This window comes from Cavia porcellus, unplaced genomic scaffold, assembly GCF_034190915.1.
Source record: "Cavia porcellus strain 051 isolate PalLab524CR breed Dunkin Hartley unplaced genomic scaffold, mCavPor4.1 scaffold_10, whole genome shotgun sequence".
NCBI classification, from domain to species: Eukaryota; Metazoa; Chordata; class Mammalia; order Rodentia; family Caviidae; genus Cavia; species Cavia porcellus.
The window spans coordinates 31,784,357-31,797,967 of NW_026947493.1; the positions used below are offsets into that span (position 1 = coordinate 31,784,357).

General features: G+C 44.1%; 1 protein-coding gene and 1 long non-coding RNA gene across 4 annotated transcripts in view; one reads left to right on the top strand and one right to left on the bottom strand.

Annotated features, from left to right (window-relative positions):
- Window positions 1-13,611, top strand: part of Cfap20dc (CFAP20 domain containing) — a 274,176-nt gene that overhangs the window by 236,617 nt on the left and 23,948 nt on the right. The gene's annotated exons all lie outside the window — the stretch shown is intronic.
- Window positions 3,573-13,105, bottom strand: LOC134477867 (uncharacterized). The gene is made up of 4 exons (XR_010050111.1): window positions 12,970-13,105; window positions 10,162-10,263; window positions 4,735-4,893; window positions 3,573-3,860 (listed from the first exon to the last, which is right to left on the bottom strand). It is a non-coding gene; the product is annotated as an uncharacterized LOC134477867 (long non-coding RNA).

Here is a 13,611-nt window from a genome sequence, read left to right on the forward strand (position 1 = left end):
TCTAGCATCTATGTCCAGGAAGCATCTGTAACCTTCAACATTGGTTTTGATATTAAGATGTGCTTTAGGGAAACCTCCTGGTGGATTTCATCACATTAGAACTTCCTAAAGACAGAGACTCTGCCTTAAAAATAAAACCAGAGTGCCTGCCAGGCACAGTGGCCTGAAATCTCCTTTGTTTGAGAGGCTAAGGCAGGAGGACCACAAGCTGGAGCCCAACATAGGCAATTTAGGAGACTCTATCTCAAGTAAAAACTGAAAAGTGGCCGCGAATGTAGCTCAATGCAAGGTGCTAGGTTCAATCTATAGATCAAAAGAGAAAGAAAAGGGTGGAGGAGAAGGGGAGAGAGTGAAAACAGGGTTAGGGATATAGCCCAGCAGTATAGCATTACCCTAGCATGCTCAAGTTCCTTGGGTTCCATCCCTCTCCTCTACTCACCCCTCTCCCACCAACCTGCAGCCTGCACTGGGGAAAAACACAAAACTGGCCAGGTTTGCTGGTGCATGTGTGTAATGCCAGCACTAAGGAGGCTGAGGCAGGATGATCACCATGAGGTCAAGGCCAGCCTGGCCTACATAGTGAGACCCTATACCAAGAAACCAGAAAATAAAGATAAAAAAATTTTTTAAACTGTAGGGCAAGTACAACTTCACCCAGTGTAAAAAGGTACAAAGTAAAAAACAGGTACTATTCCTCCACCTCCACCCCTACAGTTCTTCTGCCAGATGTGACTATGGTTAACAGTTTCTTGGACACTCTTCAGAAACTCGCTATGCGTATATCCACATGTTCTTTCTGCCTGAAAGAGATAAAAATAAGACTAAGCTCTCTTTTTAACTCTCTGCTAAACAGATCTCTCCACGTCTGAGTTTGTACATTTAGACCATCCCATTTTTCACAACTGCTGGAAAGGCACTGTCTGAATTTGTCATTGTTTCCTTAGCCAGTCCCTGTGGCCAGCATGTCGGTGGTTTCCAGGTTTTATTCTGCAGGTCGTGCTATCGTGAACATCTTCATTCCCATAACTTTCTGAGGTTGAACAAGTACAGTACGTGTTGACAGTAGATTGTGAGCAGGGGGACTGCTTGGTCAGAAAGTTACTGTGGTGTTACAGACCATCACCACCCTTGCTCTCCAGCACTGCAGGGAGGGTCATTTCCCCGTCCCGTATGCAGACCATCCGACCTCAGAACTTGTGGCAAGCTGCTGAGTGTCTGTGGGATGTCCTGATTTTAATTTGTACCTCTGTGATCATACACAGGGCTAAGGACTTTTCACATTTTGGAGGACATGTGTGTTTCTTTACTTCTGACCTGTCCATTTATATCTGTGCCATTTATATCTGTGCCTTATCCTTGTATGTCTAACAGTGTTGAGCACATAGGAAGAAACTCAATACCCATTCAAATTTAACTTAATACATAGGACACACAAAAGTACTTAAAATATTGTCTATGAGAAAGCGAATTCCTTGAGGCAAAATGCCTAGAAATCTTCACTCTGGAAGAAAGACGGACAAGATGTCTTCTCGGGAGACGGAAGGTTAGGCTTTTCCTCCTCCTTTGCGTCTGTGACTGGGCCTTATGAATCCGATTAACAAGGGGAAAGCTTGTAGACTGTGCTCAATGTCCATATTTTAATTTTCGCACGTGCTTTGAGACCTTTGTAGAAAAGAAGGAAAGAGCCAAAAGAGGGCTGTGCTGAGAAGCCGGTTTTTTAAGGATCTTGCTATGTAATCTAGGCTGCTCTCAGACCGTGGTCCTCCCGCCTCAGCCTTTCTGCACCATTTTAACAGAGATAAGCTGTTTCACTGTGACAAGACCAAGGGAAGGGCTTCAGCTAGAGACAGTAGGTTGTGGGAAGGTGGCTAGAGAACATCTGGAGACGCTAATGGAAAAGAACAGTCACGTCAGGAAGGGTCTTCTGCAGATTCATCCCGATGTTAGAGTGCCACACTGATGATGAAAATACTCTCTTCCTACTACAAGGACAGCGTCTTTTTCAGGGGAAATAAGTGGCCCTGCTTTTAGGAAAAAAGAGGGACATTAGCTCTTTTCTTTCCGTTACCATTTCTAATTGGCCTCCAGCTCAAAATGATCAGTATTCTAAACTATATTTCAGGGTGGCATATTCTGATTTCACTGAGTTACAAGCTCTTTTGACACAGGTGGATGATGTTGTCAAGGGGAGGTTCTGTTTCGCATGTGTATTTCCATACACCTCTGTACTACTTTTCAAAATTTATTTTTTGCCTATTGTACAGCAGCAAGCTCCTCATTAAACTTCAGGGTCACTCTCTCATTCCCCATCAGTCTGTTCTCTGCCCATCTGCCCCAGTGACCCAAGCACCCCGCTCCCTCCTGCCTCGTATTACCGTCTCCTCACCCGGTGTGTGCGCCAGCCCTCTGCCGCCATCTCACACTGCTTCCCAGAGGGCCTCAAGCTCTTCTCACCTCTCGCTCCTTCTGCCTGCCACTTGTCTGCCCTGCTGCCTTCTTCTGACCCTTCAGGAAGAACCCTTTCATCACCTTTGCTATAGAGCCTGCCGTAAACTGTTCTCTCGGCTATGCCAGATTCCCTGGGCTCGGCTCTACCTAATACCACCTACTGGCTGTCTTACAAATGCCAGTCTAACTCTGCCTTCCCAGTAAACTCAGTACCTCATCGTAAAGTTTATAACACTACAGGGGCTCAGGAGGCGTTTGTTAAATGTAATACTATAAAATAGCTGTGCTGGTAGCAATAGACAGAAGGAAAGGAAGGAGTCAGACTTCTTCCACGGTGTCTCGCACACGCAGCATGTCAGCATTCACGTGTTGAGGTTCCCTTTGGTGCCGCATGTCTAGATTTGTGCCTCCAGAGTTAAATTATCTGCCATATCTAATGGAGCCTTAGCTGGAAAATGGTTGTAACATGCTGTATCATTCATATTTTCTCAGCCCAAGGGAAAATACTGCCAAACCAGAAAGACATTCAGTTCTGCAGAGAATGTGTAAAGTATATTTAAATGAAGATGAAGAAGGCATTACTTTCTATGAGTTCTTGAAGCACGGAGCACTTGGCAGGAACTGAGCCCTCTCCACTTTATGGATTTTATGACAAAGGACATGAGCAGGAGAAGCTGTAGCGTAGAGGCAGTGAGAAAGCATGATTTCCCATCTATATAAGTGCTTGTTACCTATCTCCAAACACAGCTATATTGATGTGAGATGAAAAGACAGTGCTGATTTTACAGTGTGCTTCTCAACTGTTGCTTTGAAAAAGACCCTATTCCAGATGCCACCTTATTACGGACACCTCTGGGAGCACTGTTAAGAGGAGGAGAAGAGGAGCTGAGGATTTAGCTCAGCGGCATAAGCACCTGCCTTGCAAGTGTGCGGTCGTGAGTTTGATCCCTGGTACTGATAAAAAAGAAAAAGACAAAAAAAAAAAAAAAAAAAAGAGGAGGAGAAATGTCTGCCTCTCAGATTCCTGCTGCCTCTCACCGCTCTCAGAGCCTGTTCTCCTGACCTCCCACAAGTGAGAGCCCTGTGCTCTCACTTGAGTGTCTCTCCCTTGCAGCGCTGGCCTCTGTGCAAGTAGTCGCTCAATCAGCAAAGGTTCATTGAAAATCTGACATATGAGGACACACTTGGCTGCCTCCCTGTGGACCTTGAGATTGGTGGGGTAGGAAGTGTGCATGGCTCAGTCACACAGCTGGGTAGCTCGTCACACACTGACGTACCTGTGTAGAAGTCATGCGGGGATCTTCTTTAGCCTCCTAGGTTCATCCTCTGTGCTTCGGCCTTCTGCTCTGCTCCCTGAGAGGATGGCGAGCATGAAGTACCTCGGGACTCCCTTGGCCTCTGGCCTCTGGCTTCTGATGGGGTTCAGCACATGTGATGAGAAAGGGATGGAGAAGGAAGTCAGGTTGCTCCCGCTCAGCACCCTGTCTGTGACGCTAACTCAGGCCCACTGCGAACTTTGACCCAAGCTTCCAGATCCTCTCAGGGAAGCCTCTTTCCGTGCCTTCTGCCTTCTCACTTGTGATTATTCCTTCCTTACTCAAGGCTTGGGAGCAGAGCAGCAGCTCTGAGATTCTGTGCAGTCCTTCAGGCTTCCTTATCCCTGCCCTCACCCTGCCAATACCCTTCTGAAATCTTCCCCCCACCATCCTGTTTGAGTGCAAGTATTTCTTGCTGAGATGTTGGCTGCTGGATAATTCACATGGGACCTGTGTGAAGTAGCATTTGAGCTTACAGCTAGAGGACAGAGAGACTACAGTCCACCATTGTGAGAAAAGGGACTGAGGATTTAGGGTTCCTTCTGAAGCCCGAAAGTAGTGTGATAGTGACATGGAGGGGAAGGGAGAAATACTAAAGACCAGGCCATGCGAGGCTTTAAGCCAGTGTTGCTATGTTGGGTTTTACTTTAAGAGCAAATTTTTAAAAGCTCATCTGGGCTGGATTATGGGACATCCTCTGTGGAGAAAAAATGAGAAGGCATGCTAGAGGGATAGACTCGGATGATGGCCGTGAGTTTGAAGACACGTCAGCATGTTCAGAGCTAAGGTGGGACTTAGCGATGGGCCCTAAGTTTTTCTAGCACATCTTCCCATGGAGAAACTACCAAGACCTCACAACACTTATGCTAAGCCAAAATCTCGCATCGCCTCAGTTTCCTAATTCATTCAGTAGTATTTGTGCTGTTTCATATCCTCAGAAAACAGACTGTTTTCTCCCCTGTTCTCTTACCAAGCTAGTTTCCTCTGTATTACAGAAATGTGGTCACCAGTGGCAGCTGGTTTCAGTCTTTGAGCTTCCATCTTCATGGTGGGACTGTCTCTCCTCAGATCCAGTGTGAGAATCTCCAGAGAAACACCGTGATTGTCGCAGATTAGGTGAGGTGCCCACCTGTGGGCCAATTAGCTGGTTACACTCATAAATTTATGGAGGAACATGGCAAGGCCCAGAAAGCCATGTCGTTAGAAAGCCTTCCCACTCCGGGGGGAGGAATGCGCACTAGTCAGCTCCTTCTACTGTGTCTTCGAGAGACTAGAACTGTTCCTAGAAAAGCTGAAAATATTTTCTCTAAGAGCAAACACAGGGCAGGGATGTCCACTAAGTACTTCCTAATACAGTACTGAAAGTCTTAGCAAGAGCAGTTAAGTAGGAGAAAGAAAAGGGGGAAGAAACTAAATTGGCAGTGTATGCAGATGACATGACTGGTGCATAGAAAAACTAAATATAAATAAATTACAGTTTAGGAAAGTATTTTGTTAAGTTGAAGGATTCAAAGTCAACATACAAAAAAGTAACATTTTTATACACCAACAATGAACTTGCTGAAAAACAGACTTAAAAAGCAAGCTCATTCAAAGTAGCTATAAAAAATAAGATATTTAGGAATTAAGTTAACCAAGGAAGTACAAGATCGCTACAGTGAAAACTATGAAACACAGATGAAAGGTATTATAGAGGACAGTAAGAAGAGGAAATCTATCCCAGATTCATGGATCAGTACAATCAATATTATTAAAATAAATATACTACCCAAAGTGATTCAATATAATTTCCATCAAAAGACCAGTGACTTTCTTCATAGAAATAGGAAAAACCCTAAAATTCACATGGAATCATGGAAAACCCAGAATAACTAAAAGAATTCTGGGAGGACTGGGGTAGGGGAGACAGCAGGTCACAATACCTGATTTCAAAACATACTGCAGAGCTATAGTAACTGAAACAGCATGGTACTGACATAAAAATATAACTCAGACTAATGCAACAGAATAGAAAACCCACACTGCCAACTGATTTTTGACAAAAGCTCTAAGAACATACAGTAGAGAAAAGTCTTTTCAACAAATGGTCTGGCCAAATCACATGTACAACTGGAGGAGAATAAATAGATCCCTTTGCCTTACCTTACACAGAAAAAAATCAAAATGGATCTAAGACCTACATGTAAAACCTTAAATCATGAAATTACAACAAGGAAACACTTCAGAGGCATAGACAACAGAAGTAGAAGTACACAGGCAAATGAGATTATATTGAGCCAAGAAGCTTCTGTGCAACAAAGGCAGTATCAGTACAGAGGTGTCTACCGCGTGGTAAACAATATTTACAAACTATTTATCTGACAAGGTGTTCGTATCTAAAATATATAAGAAACTTAAATAACTGAACTCGAAAAAATGCAGTTAAATATGGGCTTAATATGCTTCTGAGTATTTTCCCAGAAGCATTAAAAAGTCACCTACAGCAATATATGTGCACCATGTTCACAGCAGCACAACAGTAATAATTAAATCTTGGAAACAATCCAGGTGCCCCTCAACCAAGGAATGGATAAAAAAGATGTGGTATTTTTATATGAAGGGTACTAGTCAGCCATAAAGAATGTTAAACTTGAGACTTTTATAGGTAAATGGATGGAACTAGAGACCATGCTCATAAGTGAAATAAATCAGACCCATGTGTGTAAACAGCATGAGTGCCTCACTAGTATGCAAAACTGAACAAGTAAACAGGATGAAAATGTACAATAGATATTGTGAATTGAGAAAAAAAACTGCTCAAAAGAAAAGACAAAGTGTAGTAGGGGAAAGAAAGGGAGAAGGAAAAATACGTGCACACACAAGTTAGTTACAATAGTTACACAGCTAGCTTCTGTTCCTTGAAAAGGAAGTTTGTGCTAACATTTTTTGGACAAGGAATGCTTATATCTTGTACACTAAACAACAACCACAAAGACAGTACACAATGTATCAGCAGTTGTAATGGTCTTACTAACCTGTTTTGAAACTTGGTTTCGTTGTTATGGTTTTCTTTTCTTTCTTTAAAATAAAAATTTTTAATGGGGGTAAAAAGTAGACACGTCTGAAAAAAAGTCATGCAAGGGTCAAGTATGTAAAAACTGCTCATTCTCACTGATCATCAGAGAAATGCAAGTAAAAACCACAGTGAGGTCTCTTCTCACCCCAGTTAGAATGATTGTCATCAAAGACAAAAAATAACAATACTGCTGAGGTGCAGGAAAAGGAAAGCTTTCTCATACTGTTGGCAGGAATATGAACTACTCTGCCTATTATGGAAAACAATATAGAGATTAACAGTCGAGCGGCCATGTGACCCAGTGATTCTACTGGGTCCAGCGGCAGCGAGGTCATGGACCCAGTAGGATCTCACACGGATACTCACACTGCATGGTGCCCACAGCACTTTGCATCATACGAAAGTGTGAGTCAGTCTGGATAAATGGGTAGATAAAACGTGGCCTGCACACACAATGGAATGTTACCCAGCCATTTAAAAGAATAACATTCTGTCGTTTGCAGCCATTTGGATGGAACTGGAGGTGACTGTGTTGGATTAAGCCATGCATAAGACAAATACTATGTGTCCTCACTTACTGTGTAAACTGATGCTGTATGAGAATCCAGGGGCGTAGTGGCCACTGATGACTGGGAAGGTCAGGGAGACAGGAGAGACAGAAAGAAGTTCGGTAAGAGACAGCTAAGCAAAGTGGAAGAATGAGTCCTGGTTCTTCTTTAACGAAGTAGAGTAAGCAGGGTTAAAACAGTTTATGGCAGTCATGATGACTGAAGAGTCCAGAAGTTCAGGCATAGTAGAGATGACTGATGTTTGCAAACGTGGAGTGCTTGTCACCCTTATCTTCTTACTGCACACTGCGTCCGTGTGCCGGGATCATCATACCATAAAGATGTACAAGAGTCTTTCTCAGTTTTTTAGAAAAAAGAGTTGTTCCATGGTAGCCCTAAGGATAAAGTAGTAGAAACAATGGGGAGTGAAAAGAAAAAGGCTTTGTAGTCAAAGCTATTTGAAAGGGAGATGTGACTTGGAAGGCAGCAGGTAGGTAGTTACTGATGGTAATCAGGGATAAATTAGGTAATCTCCTGGTGAGAATCCTGTAGAAGGGTTTCAGAGCACAGATTCCAGGAATACATTGTTCTTCCAACACTGAGAATTTGCTTAGAGACCTCCTGAAGAAAAAATTCAAATTAGACCTTATCATCTTAATAACTTATGCAGTACATCTAATAAGACATACAAGAGTTCCCAACCTAGGTGAGCTTCTTACCTGAAATGGGAGATGAATTTTAAGGAGAAAAGCTCCTAAGAGCACTTGTCTGTTTAATTTTGACCCGGCCCGCAGGTCAATCCGCGGGGTAACCACCTGGAGGAGGAACGGGGATTAACAAAGACAGGGCAAGAGACAAAGAGAGATGGAGACAAGTTGAGGAAGTCCAATCAAGTCTCATTTATTGAAGAAGTGGTCGCAGCTTTTATAGGGCAAGGGTGGCCGGTGGGACAAGAAGAGGCTACGGGGTGATCTCTGATGGGTCATCATCATGTCCGTGTATGTGACATGAGCAGGAGAGGATCATGGTTGATGTAGGCGCACTACGTGCCCATATAAGGGAGAGGTGGGGAGAGTGGAGCGGTCGCGTGGCTCCCTACATAATTTCACAAAAAGAGAAACATATGTTTCCATGTTTTTATGCTAGTAAATATATTTTTCAACTCACATTCTATTTTCTGAGGTGGAAAATTACATTTTTCTTGGCTATATAGAAGCAGGTGTGTGTCCCTAGGTGTGTGTCACCCCAAATTGTGTGTACCCTTTGTGTGGTGAGCTGATGATGGAGAGCTCCTAGCAAGTGGTACAGAGCAAGCCAGGAGGAGGAGCCAGAGCAGGGAGCATCACAGCATTGGTCACTTGCAATCAAGGTCAGCCAGGGAATGAGTCTAATATGGGACACATGATCTACAGGGCTGTTTTGTAATATGCACCAAAAACTCAAATGCAGAAGAGTGCAAGCAATCTTTCCACGCAGTGGGGACCCAAAGAATCCACATGGGGGCCCAGATCCTGTGACCATGTCCACACGAGTCCAGCTGAGGACCTAGAGCCCACACCAATGTCTCTGTGCAGCTGTCTGTCAAGGATCTACACTGGGAAAGCCCAAAGGCCAGTGCAGGAAGCTAGAAAGTCTGCCAGCAGGGTGAAGGAGCTGTGCCAGCAGTCGAGGGATCTGCCCTGGAGCCAGAAGCGATGCTGAAGGTAAGGACCAGAGCTCCCCCAGGAGAACTGCAGCCATCTGCAGTGACAGCAAGGACCTGAGCCCGTCTGACAGTGAGAAGGGCCGAATTCCTATCAGGAAGCTAGTGTGACAGACTTCTCCAGGAGGATCAACAGCATGCCACCTTCCCCTCCAGCTCTCCTTTATGCTGTGGGCAGCAGTCCTCAGGCAGGCCTTCCACACCCAGCACCACTCTGACTGAGTTCTGGGTGTTACAAATGGAGCATTAGTTAATAGACAGTCATGCTGTGGAAATGCCACACCGAAACAAGAGCTCACAGGGAGAAGACCTTGGTTGCTCTGTGAGGAGGAGAAGGAAAGAACCCTGCTGGATCGGACAGGGCATGTCAAAGGGCACTTCTCAAAAGTCGGATGTCTGAGCTAGTGTCCAGGTTGGGCATGGCTTTGCCAGGCCAGGGGAGAGTAGGAAGAAGGCAGGATATGGTCCAGCAAGGGGCACAGCCTCCGGCATAACCAAGACCTAAAGGAAGGCTGGTGTGGCGGGAGCACTGCGGGTGAGAAGCACATACAAAACGAGGCTGAAGAAGTCCATAGACCATTGATGCAAAGGCTCAGAAGGCCCCCGTAAGGAATCTGGTCTTTGTCCAAGTACAGGGGCTTCCCAGCGATACTGTAGGGTCTCACCCTGCACAGCAGTTGGAGCACGGGCTCAGCACAGGCAACAGAGGAGAAGGGAAGCCAGCATGAGTGACGGTCTGGGATTACTTCAGAGCTTCTGCTGCAGATAACGTGAGGCTTACACATCAGTGGCGGAAGAGATAGTAAAAACGGTGAACTCAAAAGATACTCAGGAGGAAAATTAGCAGGAATTCTCTTAAGACTCTTAGAAGTTGTGTATTTCAGTTCTCCTGAGGCAGGTATCATCGAGCCAGCCCATGGGCCTTGTCCTGCCTACTGCCTGACTCATCAGAACTCAGCCATGCCATTCATAAATGTGCTGTTTATGGCGGCTTTCCCGATCCAACAGCAGAGCTGAATAGTTACGGCAGAGACCTGCTGATGTGTAAGGCCTCATACATTCACTGTTCTGGGGCAGAGCAGAAGAACTTACCCAAGAGTGGGTTTCACACCACATTGCCTCAGTCAGAGCCCATGGTGCAGAAGTGCTCTTATGGGGGTCCAGAAATCATAAATTGGCTTCAGACGTGTCCTCCTGAAATTGAAAATGCAGTTTGGCATTAGGATTTTCCTATGAAGCAATTTTCACCAGCTTTTAAAAAGAATCTGAATTCTCCTCCCCTTTGAAGTGAGGTATTTAACGGTCCTCTCCCGAGTGTTTTCCCCAACCATAGAAAAGTTTTTAAATTCAGTTTTTTCAAATGCCTAACAGATGTGCTCTGGCACCAAATGAGTTTCATTGAGCACTGGCTGGAGAGTGCTGCAGCCTGCTAAGCCCTGACAGGAGACCCTGTGAGAAGAGCTTCACCGCCTATGCCCCGGACAGAGTTCTACGGCAGCAAACAGCTCAGCACTGCAAATGACAGCAGTGCAGTGGTCCTTCAGTACTTTACGTTTCTGAGAGAGACGCTCCCTCCACAGTGTGTCCCGGGCCACAGAGGTGGGGGATTCCTTCAGGGGCCCTAGCGATGATCTGGTCAGTCCCAGCAGCCAGCAGCTGCTGCCCCCGTTCTGTAGTCATTGTCCCTGGCTGGAACACTCCCTGCCCCACACCTTGGCTTCCTGCAGCCCCCAGCGCCTCGGGCAGGGGCTCAGTGAGTGGTTCTGTCCCTGCGTGGAAACAGATGATGGAGTTAACGTGCTCTCATATAATCTTTTGCTTATATGCATATATGTGCATTTGCAAGGAAACACATTAATAAAATAAATACATGTAAAAGTATCTTATCAACAAAACCTGGTTTAAAGAAGCTAAAGCCATAGTTATTCTTTCTTTTATTTTTTAATTTTTTTGTTTTGTTTTGGGTTTGGGAGTTTTTTGTGGATTTTTTTTTTTTTTTTTTTTGCACATTTCCTTCCCTTCCCTTCAATCTTTCTTTTTCCTTCCCTTTACAGATTTTTCTTTTATTGTTTTTCTTCTGTTATTTTGTACTTTTTATCGCCACCTCCTTCCTTCCCTTTCCTCACCCTTCCATTGTTCTCTTTCCCATTTGAACATTCTCTTCCTGCTTCCCTATGTCATTTGGTCCTTACTTACCCATTAGGTTTTTCAAGAAACAGGACAATATTTGACTATGTGTGTCTGATTTATTTGCTAATTTCTCTCTCAGCTTGTTATTTGTGTATAGGAATGCTATTGATTTTTGACTGCTGACTTTACCTTGCTATGCTATTTAATTTAGTTATTAATTTTAGAAGTTGTTCGGTGGAGTTTTGGGGTCTTTTATGTAGAGTATCATATCATCAGCATAATTATAATTTAACTTCTTCCTTTCCTCTACAAATTCATTTTATTTCTTTCCCTTGTCTAACTGCTGTGACTAATGTTTCCAGAACTATACCGAATAGAAGTGGTGACAGTAAATATCCTTGTCTTATTCCTGATTTTACAGTGAAAGCTTTTAGTTTTGGATAATTTATTGTGAAGGTGGCTGTTGGTTTGTCACAGATGGCTTTTATCAGATTGAGATGAAGACCTTCTATTCCAATTTTCTGTAGGGTTTTATCATGAATGGGTGCTGGACTTTGTCAAATACCTTTTCTGCGTCTATTGAGATGATCATATGGTTTCTGTCTTTGGTTCTGTTAATGTGGTGTATTGTACTTTTTGATTTGCCTATGTTGAACCATCCCTGCATCCCTGGGGTGAATCCTACTTTGTGATGGTATATTATGTTCTTGATGATTTGCCACATTCTTTTAGCCAGTATTTTATTGAGGGTATTTACATCTTTGTTAATTAAAGAAATCGGCCTGTAGTTGTCCTTTTGCCACAATCTCTTTAGTTTGAGCACTGATTGGCTTTTCTGATTGGCTTTTCTTATCTGATTTGGCTTTTCTCAGGTAATGAGCACTGTGTAATATACAGGTTGAATGAAAACCATGAGGTATTCCTTTTTGGTCAAGATTTTAATATTAGATCAATCTGGCCATGATGAAAACTCAGTAAATAATTTTTATTCCTCATCTGCAGTCTATTTTTATGTGTGACATTTAAAATGAGTCCTTTATCCTGACTCAAATAAAACATTTCTCCCATTGACAGTTAGTGTTGATAAGTCTGCCTAGGAGCTGCAAGAGGAAAGGGGTGTTGGGAGGCCCACCTGGGCCCTAAAAAGCAATGAAGGGGGAAAAAATCCAGCATTGAGGGACAGGGAGTTTTGAGGTTTGCTCAGAGAACAGGCCCAACTAGAAAAGCAGCTTACTTACCAAAGTTGCTGGAGGCCTCTCAATGGCAAGGCCTAGAGTCGTCAGGGTGACAGCTGAGCTGAGGAAACCACCTGAGTGTCAGCTCCAAAGAGCAAAGCCATGGTGGGAATGGTGGAGCAAAGAGCAAGAACGGGTTCCAGACACAGGCGTCTGGGGAAATGGGTCAGGTCGGAGCCACAGTGAGGACAGGCGTGCTGTGAGTGAGCCTGACCCAGAGCTACCATCCTTGCCGAGGACAGGCGTAGAAGTTTAAAGGTGTGGTCAAGAGTTTAAAAAAAAAACACCAGTAGAGGTGGTGCGCAGGTGTGATCCCCGCACTCAGGAGGCTGAAGCAGGAAGCTTGTGAGTTCAGAACTACCTGAGCTGCATAGCCAGACTTTGGCTCAGAAAAAGGAAGGAAGAATCCAGACCATGAGTTAGAACTACTTGAAGTGAAGAAGTTGTGAGACACAGGTGTCGGACCATTAACTGCTTATTAACAAGTCACTCAAAAAAAGATTTGTCCTAGAAAAAATGAAAATATTAAGCATACCTTATATGGCTTGTGCCTAGATGTCCCAGAAGAGTCTCTCACAGACACAGGTGGGGCTTTTTCAGAGGTGGCTGGGTCTGGAGTGTGTGACGCTGGAATCCTGGAGTCCACTCCTTGTGCAGTGTTAGGATCGAGGGCACTCAGATGAAGGGCACTACCTGCCCTGAGTATCTGGGTAAAATAAGACAGGCAGAGCTGTTGCTCTTGCTGCTTCTGCCCACCATGACCTGTTCTCCTAAATCTCTACAAACTGTGAGCTCAGTAAACTTTCCTCCCTTAATTTGTGGGTGTTGGGTATTTTGTCTCAGTGATGAGAAAAGTAACTGAGACGCTTACATAAAGTATCACAAAAGTGAAAAGAAAACTGCCACCTAGATGAGAAAAGGGTATTAGCTGGAGCAGCATTTCCTAAGATATATTGCATGGTCACCAGAGATGGGACAGCTGCAGATGCATAAGTTAGGGCAGAGCTGGGTGTTCCGTCTCCTCAGGTGAGTCACAGGGCTTTAAAGGTCCTGGAAAGTCTTAGAAGAAAATCTTTTTTTTTTTAATTTTTATTAACCTGAAGTCTTCTGTATTTTAGATAATATGGAAACCTTTTTAAAATTACAGTTTATGAATGCTTGGTGAAAACCAAACCAG